Consider the following 13,035-nt stretch of genomic DNA (forward strand, 5'->3'; position numbering starts at 1 on the left):
CCAGAAGACAACTAGGAAACATGGAGATGAAGTCGGAGGAGCCACGAGGCGGCCACAAGGATGGAGGGCCCGCCCAGGGGGTAGGGCGCGCCCCCCACCCTTGTGGGCCCCCCGTGACCCTCCTGACCTAATTCTTTCGCCTATAGATTCCCATATATCCCCAAACCACCAGAGGCATCCACGAAAACACTTTTCCACTGCCGCAACTTTCTGTACCGGTGAGATCCCATCTAGGGACCTTTTCCGGCACCCTGCAGGAGGGGATTCAATCACGGAGGGCTTCTACATCAACTCTATTGCCCTTCCGATGAAGCGTGAGTAGTTTACCTGAGACCTACGGTTCCATAGCTAGTAGCTAGATGGCTTCTTCTCTCTCTTTGCTTCTCAATACCATGTTCTCCTCGGTGTTCTTGGAGATCTATCCGATGTAATCTTCATTTGCGGTGTGTTTGCCGAGATCCGACGAATTGTGGATTTATGATTAGCTTATCTATGAATATTATTTGAATCTTCTCTGAATTCTTATATGCATGATTTGATATCTTTGTAATTCTCTTCAAACTATCGGTTTGGTTTGGCCAACTAGATTGGTTTTTCTTGCAATGGGAGAAGTGCTTAGCTTTGGGTTCAATCTTGCGGTGTCCTTTCCCAGTGACAGTAGGGGCAGCAAGGCATGTATTGTATTGTTGCCATCGAGGATAAAAAGATGTTGTTTTCATCATATTGCTTGAGTTAATTCCTCTACATCATGTCATCTTACTTAATGCGTTACTCTGTTCTTTATGAACTTAATACTCTAGATCGATGTTGGATAGCGGTCGATGTGTGGAGTAATAGTAATAGATGCAGAATCGTTTCGGTCTACTTGACACGGACGTGATGCCTGTATTCATGATCATTGCCTTAGATATCATCATAAATTTGCGCTTTTCTATCAATTGCTCGGCAGTAATTTGTTCACCCACCGTATTATTTGCTATATTGAGAGAAGCCTCTAGTGAAACCTATGGACCCCGGGTCTATTTTCCATCATATTAGTTTCCGATATTCTATTTTCCATCATATTAATTTCCGATCTATAAACCAAAAATACCAAAAATATTTACTTTATCGTTTATCTATCTCTATCAGATTTCACTTTTGTAAGTAACCGTGAAGGGATTGACAACCCCTTTATCGCGTTGGGTGCAAGGTCTTTGATTGTTTGTGCAGGTATTCGGTAATTTGTGCGTTGTCTCCTACTAGATTGATACCTTGGTTCTCAAACTGAGGGAAATACTTATCTCTGCTTTGCTGCATCACCCTTTCCTCTTCAACGAAAAAACCAATGCAAGCTCAAGAAGTAGCAGACAAAACTGTGGAGAGGGGCGTCGCACATGGCTAAGAGATTGCCGCAGTTATGTGTGGCGCTCCCTCCCACATATAAATAGGTGGGGGAGGGAGGAGCAGCCAAGGAGGCGCCCCAAGTAGGCCGAATCCTACTTGCGGTGTCTCCCAAGTGGCACCCCCTTTCCTATTTGAGTGCGGGTAGAAGGAAAGGAGGTGGTGGCGCCCCCTCCTTTCCTTTCTCTCCTCACGAGGGAAAGGCAGGAGGGGCCACTGAGCGAGTCCTGGACTAAGGGGTCCTCGGGCGTCCGGTCTATTCGACATGGGCCGGACTGATGGGCCGTGAAGATAAAGGCAGAAGACCATCCCCCGTGTCCGGGTTGGTCTCCTATATGCGTGAACGACAAGATTGGTGTTCGGATATTCTATTTCCTTTCCCTGTAAACCGACTCTGTACAACCCTAGACCCCTCTGGTGTCTATATAAACTGGAGGGGTTAGTCCGTAGAGAGAATCAAAATATTCATAGGCTGGACAATATGATCTCGAGGTAGATCAACTCTTGTAACCCCTGTACTCATCGAATACAATCAAGCAGGACGTAGGGTTTTACCTCCTTTAAGAGGGCCCAAACCTGGGTAAACATTGTGTCCCATTGTCCATTGTTACCATTGATCCTTAGACGCACAGCTTGGGCCCCCCTACCCGAGATCTCACGGTTTTGACACTGACATTGGTGCTTTCATTGAGAGCTCGGCTGTGTTGTCAACAGAGGAATCGATGGCTCGCCTCATCATCAGCAATGATGCTGTTTCCGGGGAGACCTTTCTCCCCGATCAACTCTTCGTGTTCAGCGGCTTCATGCTATTTGCTGACTCGACCGGCCACCTTGAGCAGGTCGATAGCTACACCCCCGGTCACCAGATCAGGTTTGGAAGCCTGGACTACGTTGCCGATATCCGAGGAGACCTGATCTTCGAAGGTTTCGCGGCTTCGGCCGCCGCTCCCCACCTTTACAAAGAAGGTCCTTCGGATCCGCTATCAGATCCCATCCGAGGGTCGGTGCTCATACCCGCCTCGGCCTTAGATCCGAGGCAGATCATGTTATGCGAAGACGGGAGGATTGACCCCGTCAGACTCTCTCCTATCACAGACCTCCCAACTGGAGACCCAGATGCGATCACGCCGTTGGTGAACCCAGAGTCAAACGGGACTCTCCCAGTCATCAAGGAGCCAGACTCGCCTCTAGACGATAACTCCGAACACTCGGGGTCTGCGTCCATTGGGCTCGATCAAGTGTCTATCACCAAGCATGGCCCCGTATATCCGCAGACTCCTATCCAGCTTTCGCTCTTAAACGAAGCACTGGACTTAATACAATCTCTCGCCATCACGGAAGCTTTGCCTCTGAGCTACACCCAGCTCGGGCTGGCGGCTGAGAGCGGGGAATTTTACACCCCACCCACCACCCACTTAATAGCCATTGTCGAGGATTGAACCGACATGCTAGACTACGCCTCCGAAGACATCGACGGCATGGACGATGATGTCGACGCCGAACCAGGTCAAAACCCGCCTATTACTGGGCGTTGGACGGCCACTTCTACCTACGATGTATACATGGTGGACACGCCTGAGAAGAAGGACAACGATGGCACTCAAGATCCAGGCAAGGACAAGCCTGTCGATGAACCACCAATGCGTCGGCGTCAGCGGCACCGCTCACGATCGCGTCAGGCAAAGGATAGCAACACCCACACCAGAGATAATGACACTCTGGATAATGCCGAAGACCCCGACCACCTCGTCGGACCTACGTCCGAACAGGACGAGAGGGAGGAGGGTCAATACAGCCCCGAACACGCTAATCACGAAGATTCGGAAGACAGTAATTACTTACCTGCCTCCGAAGAGGATGTTAGCCTCGGTGACGAAGATTTTATCATCCCAGAGGAACCCCTCGAACAAGAATGCTTCAAGCAACAGCACATTGCCACTGCGCGGAGCCTGAAAAAGAAATAGCAGCAGCTTCAAGCTGAACAGGACACGCTCAACGACAGATGGACCAAGGTCCTAGCCACCGAAGAATACGGCCTAGAGCAACCAGTAAAGAGTTACCCCAAACGCAGGCTGCTACCACAATTCGACGACGAAGCTCTCGAGCCAATACCGTCAAAATACAATTATGCTGATCAACCAGACTGACCACCACATGGACGGGACAAAACGGCTCACCACGCCGAACATTAGCCCGCACCCCCTCGCCATAGAGGCAAGGAAACAGTGGCTTCGGACTACACATACGACTTACGGCAGGACCTGGCCAATAAAGCCGGCCAGACCAGATCAATCTATGGATCTAGAGGACGTACTCCGGCACGAGATGACGGCCATCAAGACTGGCGCGATGAGCATCATCAAGTTCGGGGCCAGCACTGAACATAGATGTCATTCGAACTCAGTCGTGATGTCGCCCGGTATAGAGGTGCCGCACACCCTATGTGCTTTACCGATGAAGTAATGCAGCACCAATTTCCGGAAGGGTTTAAACCCATGAACATCGAGCAGTACGATGGAACAACGGACCCTGCCGTATGGTTGAAGATTTTCTTCTCCACATTCACATGGCTCGCGGAGATGACCTCCACGCCATTAAATACCTTCCCTTGAAGCTGAAGGGACTAGCACGGCACTGGTTGAATAGCCTCCCAGAGAACTCCATTGGGAGCTGGGAAGACTTAGAAGATGCTTTCCGGGCCAACTTTCAGGGCACTTATGTCCGGCCACCGGATTCTAATGACCAAAGTCACATAGTCCAGTAGCCCGGAGAGTCAGCTTGCAAACTTTGGAATCGGTTCCTAATTAATAAGAACCAAAACATGGACTGTCCAGATGCCGAAGCCTTAGCGGCCTTCAAACACAGTGTCCGTGACGAATGGCTCGCCCGACACCTCGGGCAGGAAAAGCCGAAGACCATGGCAGCTCTTACAACACTCATGACCCGCTTCTGTGCGGGCGAAGATAGCTGGCTAGCTCGTAGAAGCAACAGTTCCAGCGACCCCGGCACTTCTGAAGCCAGGGATAGCAATGGTAGACCACGCCGCAATAAAAACAAGCGTCAGAACAATAACGATGAAACAGAAGATACGGCCGTCAACGCCGGATTCAGTGGTTCCAAACCCGGTCAGCGGAAGAAATCTTTCAAGGGCAACAGAGACGGTCCATCCAACTTGGACAAAATCCTCGAGAGGCCTGCCATATTCATGGCACCCCCGACAAGCCTGCCAATCACACCAATAGAAATTGCTGGGTTTTCAAACAGGCCGGTAAGTTGAATACCGAACATAAGGGGAAAGGACCTCCAAGCGAGGACGATGATGAGCCCCGTCAGCCGAACAACGGGGGTCAGAAGCATTTTCCCCATGAGGTGAAAACGGTGAACATGATTTATGTCACCCACATCCCCAAGAGGGAGCGCAAGCGCGCACTGAGGGACGTCTACGCCGTCGAGCCTGTCGCCCCAAAATTCAACCCATGGTCGGCTTGTCCGATCACCATTGATCGCAGGGATCACCCAACCAGTATCCGTCACGGAGGTTCAGCTGCCCTGGTACTCGATCCTATCATTGACGGATACCATCTCACTAGAGTCCTTATGGACGGCGACAATAGTCTTAACTTGATCTATCAAGACACTGTCCGTAAAATGGGTATCGACCCGTCAAGAATCAAGCCTAGTAACACTACCTTTAAAGGAGTGATACCCGACGTGGAGGCCCGCTGCACGGGCTCCTTAACACTGGAAGTAGTGTTCGGTTCTCCAGACAACTTCCGAAGCGAAGAATTGATATTCGACATCGTCCCTTTTCGCAGTGGTTATCATGCATTTCTCGGACGAACTGCTTTCGCCCGCTTTAATGCAGTCCTGCACTATGCTTATTAGAAGCTCAAAATGCCTGGACAGCGTGGCGTCATCATAGTCAATGGAAATATGGAGCGCTCCCTCCATACTGAGGAGCACACCGCGGCCCTAGCAGCCGAGGTGCATGGCGGCCTCATCAAGCCGAACAATTCATCGGTCATCAAGACTAATGACATTGCTAAACGAGTCTGATCCGCATCTCAGTGCGATAGCTCGATGGATTCGGACCTCGATAGCAGTTCGGCCTCCGCCAACTGCCCAGGTTGTGGTATACGTATCGTGTGTACATAGCTACGCACTTGAAATACCTTGGGCAACGCCGAAGGCACACTGCGGAAAAAGTCCATAGTATGGCTTGACCGTATCCAGACCTAAATATTTTTTCTCACTATAGGTTCATTAGAAAATATCCCTTTTTATAGACAACCATCTACTCCTCCTCTTGAAGGATTCACTACCAAGGAGAAATGGTGCAGACGTGTGGAAGGGAACCACTCGGATCTTCAAACCACTATTTTTAGGCCCTGTGTAAACCTTTCCCTTATGTAAACTTTTGGCATGTAACATGACCACGATATTCATGGCATTATCTGTTGAAACACGTCTCAACGTATTAATCAGGGTATAAAGGAAGCAGCTGATCACCACTTTTTCGGTACTTACGTATATCTCATCATCTGTATTCACTCCCTACTTCAGAAGCCGCTCGTGCTTTAGTCCGGCCTTAACGTCGGGGGCTGTATTCGGCCTTGCACATTCTAAAGTCCGAACACCTGTAGGGAGCTCTTCGACGTACCGGATATTGTATTATATGCATCGGCTCCGAATCATGTCTTTGGTCCATAGTTGGGTTGCCCAGCTCCTGTGCTTACCACCTTACATTCCACCCGTTCGGCTAAGGTAGTAAAGGGAGAACTGCTGCGATTGTATTTCTGGTTCGTCCGGTTAAGTACCTCAGCAGAGAAAGCCAAGAAGTGACCGTCATGATAAGTGAGAGATGTGGTCAGCGATCCGGTGACTTAGTGTTACACTACAAATCGTTGGTGATTCTTGCCGTGTCATACGAGGGGCTGGTCTTCAACCAGCCGCATTGCAAAGGCACTATAATCTGGGTAGCCGCACACGCAACAGGGGCTAGTACTTAGCCCCACCGATAGACTCCTATGGCTAAGTGAAGGTAATAAAGCCGCATAGTCTGATTGTCTGGTTCACCCCGCAGACGCCTCCTCCATGGGCCAAGAGGTTGGATAAAGTGCAGTTACGCATTATTTAGAACACCCCGGTAACATTTACATGGGGGCAGAAGCTGACGACTGGCAAACTTTCATAAATATAGACAATAAACGGCCGCACAGGAGGATAAATTAATGGAAACAAAAGGTGAAAGCATCAGATATTTCATAGCACGAGTTCATAACAACGTTCTTACAACCCGAACACACTTAATCAAACATCACGTCCTTAGAACACTGGCCCTCTACTACGCGGGCCCCTTCTAGGATGTCGTCAAAATACCTCTCCGGCTTCCGATGATCTTTGCCTTCGGGCAGACCTGCGGTTGCCACTTCGGTGGCCTTCATCTTCACCCATTGTATCTTGACGCGGGCGAAGGCCATCCGGACACCCTCTATGCAGGTCGAACGCTTTATAGCATCAATCCGAGGCCGCGCATTGACAAGCCGCTTTACTAGGCCGAAGTAGCTGCTGGGAATAGGCTCGGCTGGCCAAAGTTGGACTATTAGATCCTTCATGGCCAAGCCGGCTACCTGTGACGCCCCGAGACCGATGCTGCAGACGCCTGCCATGTTTTTCGTGTTCGTCACGTGTTTTATTTTGTTGTTCTTGCATTTCATCATGTCACCATACGCATTGCATCCACATGTTTTCTTAAAACTCGTAGTCGTTCGTAGTTGCCGCGTCCCCTGCCTTCGTTGACCGTTTCGAGACCAGCCACACTTGCAACGTTGCTCCTCGTTTTCTCTCTTGTCTTCTCCGAGGCCTTTTGTCAGACACCTTGTCGTTGTCGACCCCTCTCAGACCACCCCTTGCGCGCGTCCGAAATTTGTCCCGAACCCGACCCGGGTTGTTGTTACCGATGGGTCCGGATCATCCCCTAACATCTACAAAACATCACCGTTTTCTTTGTTGGACGCTCTAGCCTACTTATTCTCGACCGCCCGATTATAATCGGACGGACCGGTCTAACCCCTACCCTAATCCCCTACCTATATAACTAGACCAACCCTAATCTTTAGGGGACTTGTCCCATCCTCCCAGTCAGCCGCCGCCGCCACTCCACCAAATCTCTCTCGGGATCCATCCCCTCCTCGATTTCACACACCAGCCAACCAAATCCATCTCCTCCTCCATCCAATTGAGCCAGCCAGCCACCACCAAATCCTCCCCCTTGCCTCGCTCAAGCCCACAAGAGAGGAGCTCCTCCTCTGCCCGAGCGCTCCTCTCCACGCCGGCATCCCCGTCCCGACCAGCAGGTCGCCGTCTCCTCGCGCCCCTTCTTCCCTTTCTCTGGTTCCTCCCCTGCTCCTTTTCCCTTCCTTCTTTCTCTCTCTCTTACGTGAGCTCTCTCCTTGTTCTCTTCTTCACAGGGAACCGAGCAGCCATGGCCGCTGTTTGTCCTAGTCGCCACCCTTCGGATCCGCGCCGGATCAGCCTCCTCCGCGACCTCCCCTTCTTGCTGGAGTCCCTCCCCGCTGCAACTCCCTCGAACAAGATCGGGGTCGAGCCTCCCGCTCCTGCCGTCCCCGTTGACCCGCGCCCGTCCGCCTTGGAGCCGGCCTCCACCGCCTCCTCCGCATCTGCTTTGCCTCGCCGGAGCTCCGTACGCGTCGTTGTCGTCGTCTTCGTGCCGCAGCCCAAGCGCTGCCCCGAGTCGCACTGCCTCCTTCTGTCGGGAGCAGACAGAGGAAGCCGCCCCTGCCGCGTTGACCGCTAAGTCCCACGCCGCCCCGCCTGCTCCTTCAAGTCCGCCGAGGCCGGTCCTCCCCGCTGCCCTCTCGCCTGGATCCAGCCACCCCTGCTTCCCGTCGCGCCGCCCGCCACCAAGTCCTTCGTCACCGGCCTCTGCTTCCTCTGCAACGAGCAGAAGCTCTGCTCGTCCCGCGCGCCTGGAGATCGAGCAGCTGCGCTCATTCTCGAGAGCGTTGACCAGGCCCGCAGCCGCAACGGCGTGTGGCCCAGCTCCTCCTGCTCCAGGGCCCAATGTGAGGAAGCCCATCTTCTATTTGCCCCTGTGCACTGTTGGGCCAGTCAGTTTCGGCCCAGTGTTGTTTTTTTCTCTGTCTGCGATTTTGCCTATTAATGCTGACATAAAACAGATTTGCAGAAAAACCCCTAGAGTTCATGCATTCAATAACTCCATAACCATGCATCATTTGTAAAAACATTATATATGAAAAATGCTTAGAATTTTGTCTAGTTTCATAATATGCCACTTTCAACCATGTTAAAAATGTTGTTTGTTTAAATTTGCTTAAATGCCATGTTAAAATGATTTATTTCATAACTAAATAACCGTAGCTCCATTTTAAATAAACTTTATATGTAAATGGGGTAGAAAAATGCCTAGTTTAACATGGTGCACTTCATTTTGCTGTTTAACAACATTAAAATATGTTTTAGGGCAGAACAGTACCAATTCCAAAATATGCATATGAGGATTTTCCGGAATTGTTATATGTTGTTTCCGGCCTCATTTAAACTTGCTTTGATGTGTTCTTCTTGTATGCATCATCTCTCGCCATGAGTAGCTTCTTGTAGCCTTGTCATGCATCATACTTGATTGAGCTCCATGTCTTGTTCATGTGTGGTGTGTTTACCTTGTTGTGTGCTTCTTCTCGATAGTTCCCGTGTCATTGCGATCGTGAGGATTCGTTCGTCTTCGTGGCTTCATCTTCTTCATGGACTCGTTCTTCTTCCTAGTGGGATCTCAGGCAAGATGACCATACCCTCGAAATCACTTCTATCTTTGCTTGCTAGTTGTTCGCTCTATTGCTATGCTGCGCTACCTACCACTTGCTATATCATGCCTCCCAAATTGCCATGAAACCACCTCTAACCTTTGTCACCCTTCCTAGCAAACCATTGTTTGGCTATGTTACCGCTTTTGCTCAGCCCCTCTTATAGCGTTGCTAGTTGCAGGAGAAGATGAAGATTGTTCCATGTTGGATTATGTTTATGTTGGCATATCACAATATCTCTTATTTTATTAATGCATCTATATACTTGGTAAAGGGTGGAAGGCTCGGCCTTATGCCTGGTGTTTTGTTCCACTCTTTCTGTCCTAGTTTCCGTCATACCGGTGTTATGTTCCTTGATTTTGCGTTCTTACGCGGTTGGGTGATTTATGGGACCCCCTTGACAGTTCGCTTTGAATAAAACTCCTCCAGCAAGGCCCAACCTTGGTTTTATCATTTGCCTACCTAAGCCTTTTCTCTTGGGTTCTGCAGACTCAAGGGTCATCTTTATTTAAACCCCCGGGCCAGTGCTCCTCTGAGTATTGGTCCAACCTATCAGTCGCCGGTGGCCACCAGGGGCAACTCTGGGATCGCCTATCGGAAGCTTGGACAATCCGGTGTGCCCTGAGAACGAGATATGTGCAGCTCCTATCGGGATTTGTCGGCACATTCGGGCGGCTTTGCTGGTCTTGTTTTACCATTGTCGAAATGTCTTGTAAACCGGGATTCCGAGACTGATCGGGTCTTCCCGGGAGAAGGTTTATCCTTCGTTGACCGTGAGAGCTTATAATGGGCTAAGTTGGGACACCCCTGCAGGGTATAAACTTTCGAGAGCCGTGCCCGCGGTTATGTGGCAGATGGGAATTTGTTAATATCCGGTTGTAGAGAACTTGACACTCGACTTAATTAAAACGCATCAACCGCGTGTGTAGCCGTGATGGTCTCTTTTCGGCGTAGTCCGGGAAGTGAACACGGTTTCTGGGTTATGTTTGACGTAAGTAGGAGTTCAGGATCACTTCTTGATCATTGCTAGTTTCACGACCGTTCCATTGCTTCTCTTCTCGCTCTTATTTGCGTATGTTAGCCACCATACTTGCTTAGTCGCTGCTGCAACCTCACCACCTTACCCCTTCCTTACCCTTTAAGCTTTGCTAGTCTTGATACCCATGGTAATGGGATTGGTGAGTCCTCGTGGCTCACAGATTACTACAACACCAGTTGCAGGTACAGGTTATGCGATGATCATGACGCGAGAGCGATGTTACTTGTTTTGGAGTCCTTCTTCTGCTTCTTCTTCGATCAGGGGATAGGTTCCAGGTCGGCAGCCTGGGCTAGCAGGGTGGATGTCGTATGAGTTTCTGTTTATGTTTCATCCGTACTCGGATGTTGTTCATGTGTTTGATGTATTCTTGCGGCATTTGTATGCCTTGTATGTATCCCCATCTATTATGTAGTGTTGATGTAATGATATCCACCTTGCATAAGCGTCTTCAAGATGCGCTTCTATCCTTGGTGGGACCTTCGAGTTCCTTTAGGATAGGGTCGCATCTTGGGCGTGACACTACCCTACGCAGCTCCGTCAGCTGCTTCAGCTGGTCGCTTAGAGGCGTCGGATGCTCCAGCGCGAGATACTGCGACCAGAACAGCTTCTCAGATGAACTTGCCTCCTCGGCTCGGAAAAACTGCGCGGCATCGGTGACACTCCTCGGAAGATCCGCAAATGCTCCTGGAGAACTCCAAATTTGGCTCAGCAAGATATACCTCTTCCAAAGCTACTATGCAAAAGAAAGGCCTTACCAGTCGCTATCTGCCTTGCTTGCCGGATCTCCTCGCGAGCACTCTGGGACTCGATTCGGGCTTCTTTGGCGTCCTTGAGAGCCTTGGCAAGCTCGGACGATTGGTCTGAAGTCTTCTGCTCGAAGGTCTCGCATTTGTGAATGGCGTCCTTCAGCTCTTGCTCGAGTTCGGCCACCCGAGCTTCATGTTGGTGATGGGTAGTCTGCTCTGCCTCCAGCTCCGCAACCGCTTTATCAGCGGCTGCCTTGTTCGCCTCCTTCTTGGCTTGGGCAAGCGCGCCTTTGAGGGACTCGACCTCGGTTGCGCCAACTATGATCATAATAAAAAAATCCATGAGTTAAACTACTCAATATACATATCACTTCTGATATGAAAACAAATTCCTTCTTTAAAATTTCCGCATACCTTGCATTTCCTCGAACCGCTTGTTAATGCGGTCGAGTTCCTCATCGGCCACTCGAAGCTTCCGATTGAGTTCGGAAACCTCTACGGCCTGGGCGGTAGCCACCAACATGGATTCATGTTACAAAAGTAGCACAGTATATTATTGTCCGGATTATCATGTGGATCCTCTGTCCGGTTTATTCTAATCAGGATAGAGTCTCAGGGGCTACTGTCTATACACAGGTTTATCCTTTCATATGAAAAAGTTTTTAGAGCATTACGTCGCATACCTGAAAGCCTGTCAGTAGGCTGTAGAAGGTTTCGTTCAGTCCGCTTTTTGCAGACTGAACCTTTTCCATAACCGCACCCATCAGGGTGCGGTGCTCCTCCACGATGGAAGCACTTTGCAGTGCTTCCTCCAGAGCATGAGCCGCCTCCGGATTAACGGAGGCAGCTGATCGAGCTGTTGCTCCTCCCTCCTCTCTAGAAGGGGGCTGCGTATCCAATCCCGAAGCCGAGTTGGTCTTCGGAACAGTGTTCGACGGGGGCCCGGATGGGGCTCCCAACCGTTGGTGGTCATGGGGGACGCCTCCCCCAGGTCTTTGGCGACTGAGGTATTAACCTCAGGCGCCTTCTCGATGGCCTCGTCTGCCCCTCCTCGGCCAGGAGAAGTCCTTCAGGACGACACTTCGGTGTCCTCCATGGCAGTAGGCGAGGGGGCTCGCGGTGGCATGTCGCCCTTCTCCTGCTCAGGCGGCAGGGAGTTCCCCTCCGATAAGGGAGTGTGCGGAATCTCGCGGGGAGGGCTGAAAGGCAAATAACAATACAACTCAGATAATGGAGGCAGGTAAGATGAAGATGAACAGTAAGATTATTAATACTTACGATTCAGCCAGGGGCTTCACCCTGGGAGGTCTCTTGGGGATGTGTTCGGGCTCTGAGTCCAAACTTTCCGAGAGGGCCAGCTTCCCTCTCTTAGGCACCCGTCCCTCCACGTCTTCGGAGGCGGTCCTCTTCTTCCTCCTCCCCTTTCGGCGGGAGTCACTTTACACCTCCTATTCTTCTTCTTCCTCGTCTCCCTCATGGGAGGAGAGGGCTTCGGTCTCTCCGGACATAGTGTCTGAAGGACCTCTGCAGCGAGGGCCGCCCTTGACTTCCTTGTCCTTCTTCTTGGCCTTCTTCTCCAGCGCCTGATAAGGTGCCGGGACCAGCATCTCTGTTAGCTGGGGTGTGGCTGGGCTCTCTGGCAGCGGTGCCAGACAGTTGATCCGCTCCACCTTTGTTGTCCAGCCCTATGTGGAAGGCAGATGAGAAAACCTCTATTGATCAAAACATCAACCGAATAGGTCTTCGGAAAAGCTAATGCTTACCTCTGAGGCCGGGTTCTCGATGTCGAGCCCGATGTCCTCGGTCTTCATCAGCCAGCTCTTCTGGGCCTTGAAGAGTAGCTTCCAAATTTCTTCATGTGTGGTGCCGAAGAAGCGCTTCAGGGTCTGCGGCCCCTCCGAATTGAACTCCCACATGGGGGAGGCCCGGCGTTGGCAGGGAAGGACGCGGCGGAAGAGCATCACTTGCACCACGTCCATGAGGCCAATGTTTGTACCCAGCACATTGCAGATGCGTTTTTGTACCA

The sequence above is a fragment of the Triticum aestivum genome, chromosome 6D (genome assembly GCF_018294505.1).
Source record: "Triticum aestivum cultivar Chinese Spring chromosome 6D, IWGSC CS RefSeq v2.1, whole genome shotgun sequence".
NCBI lineage: Eukaryota > Viridiplantae > Streptophyta > Magnoliopsida > Poales > Poaceae > Triticum > Triticum aestivum.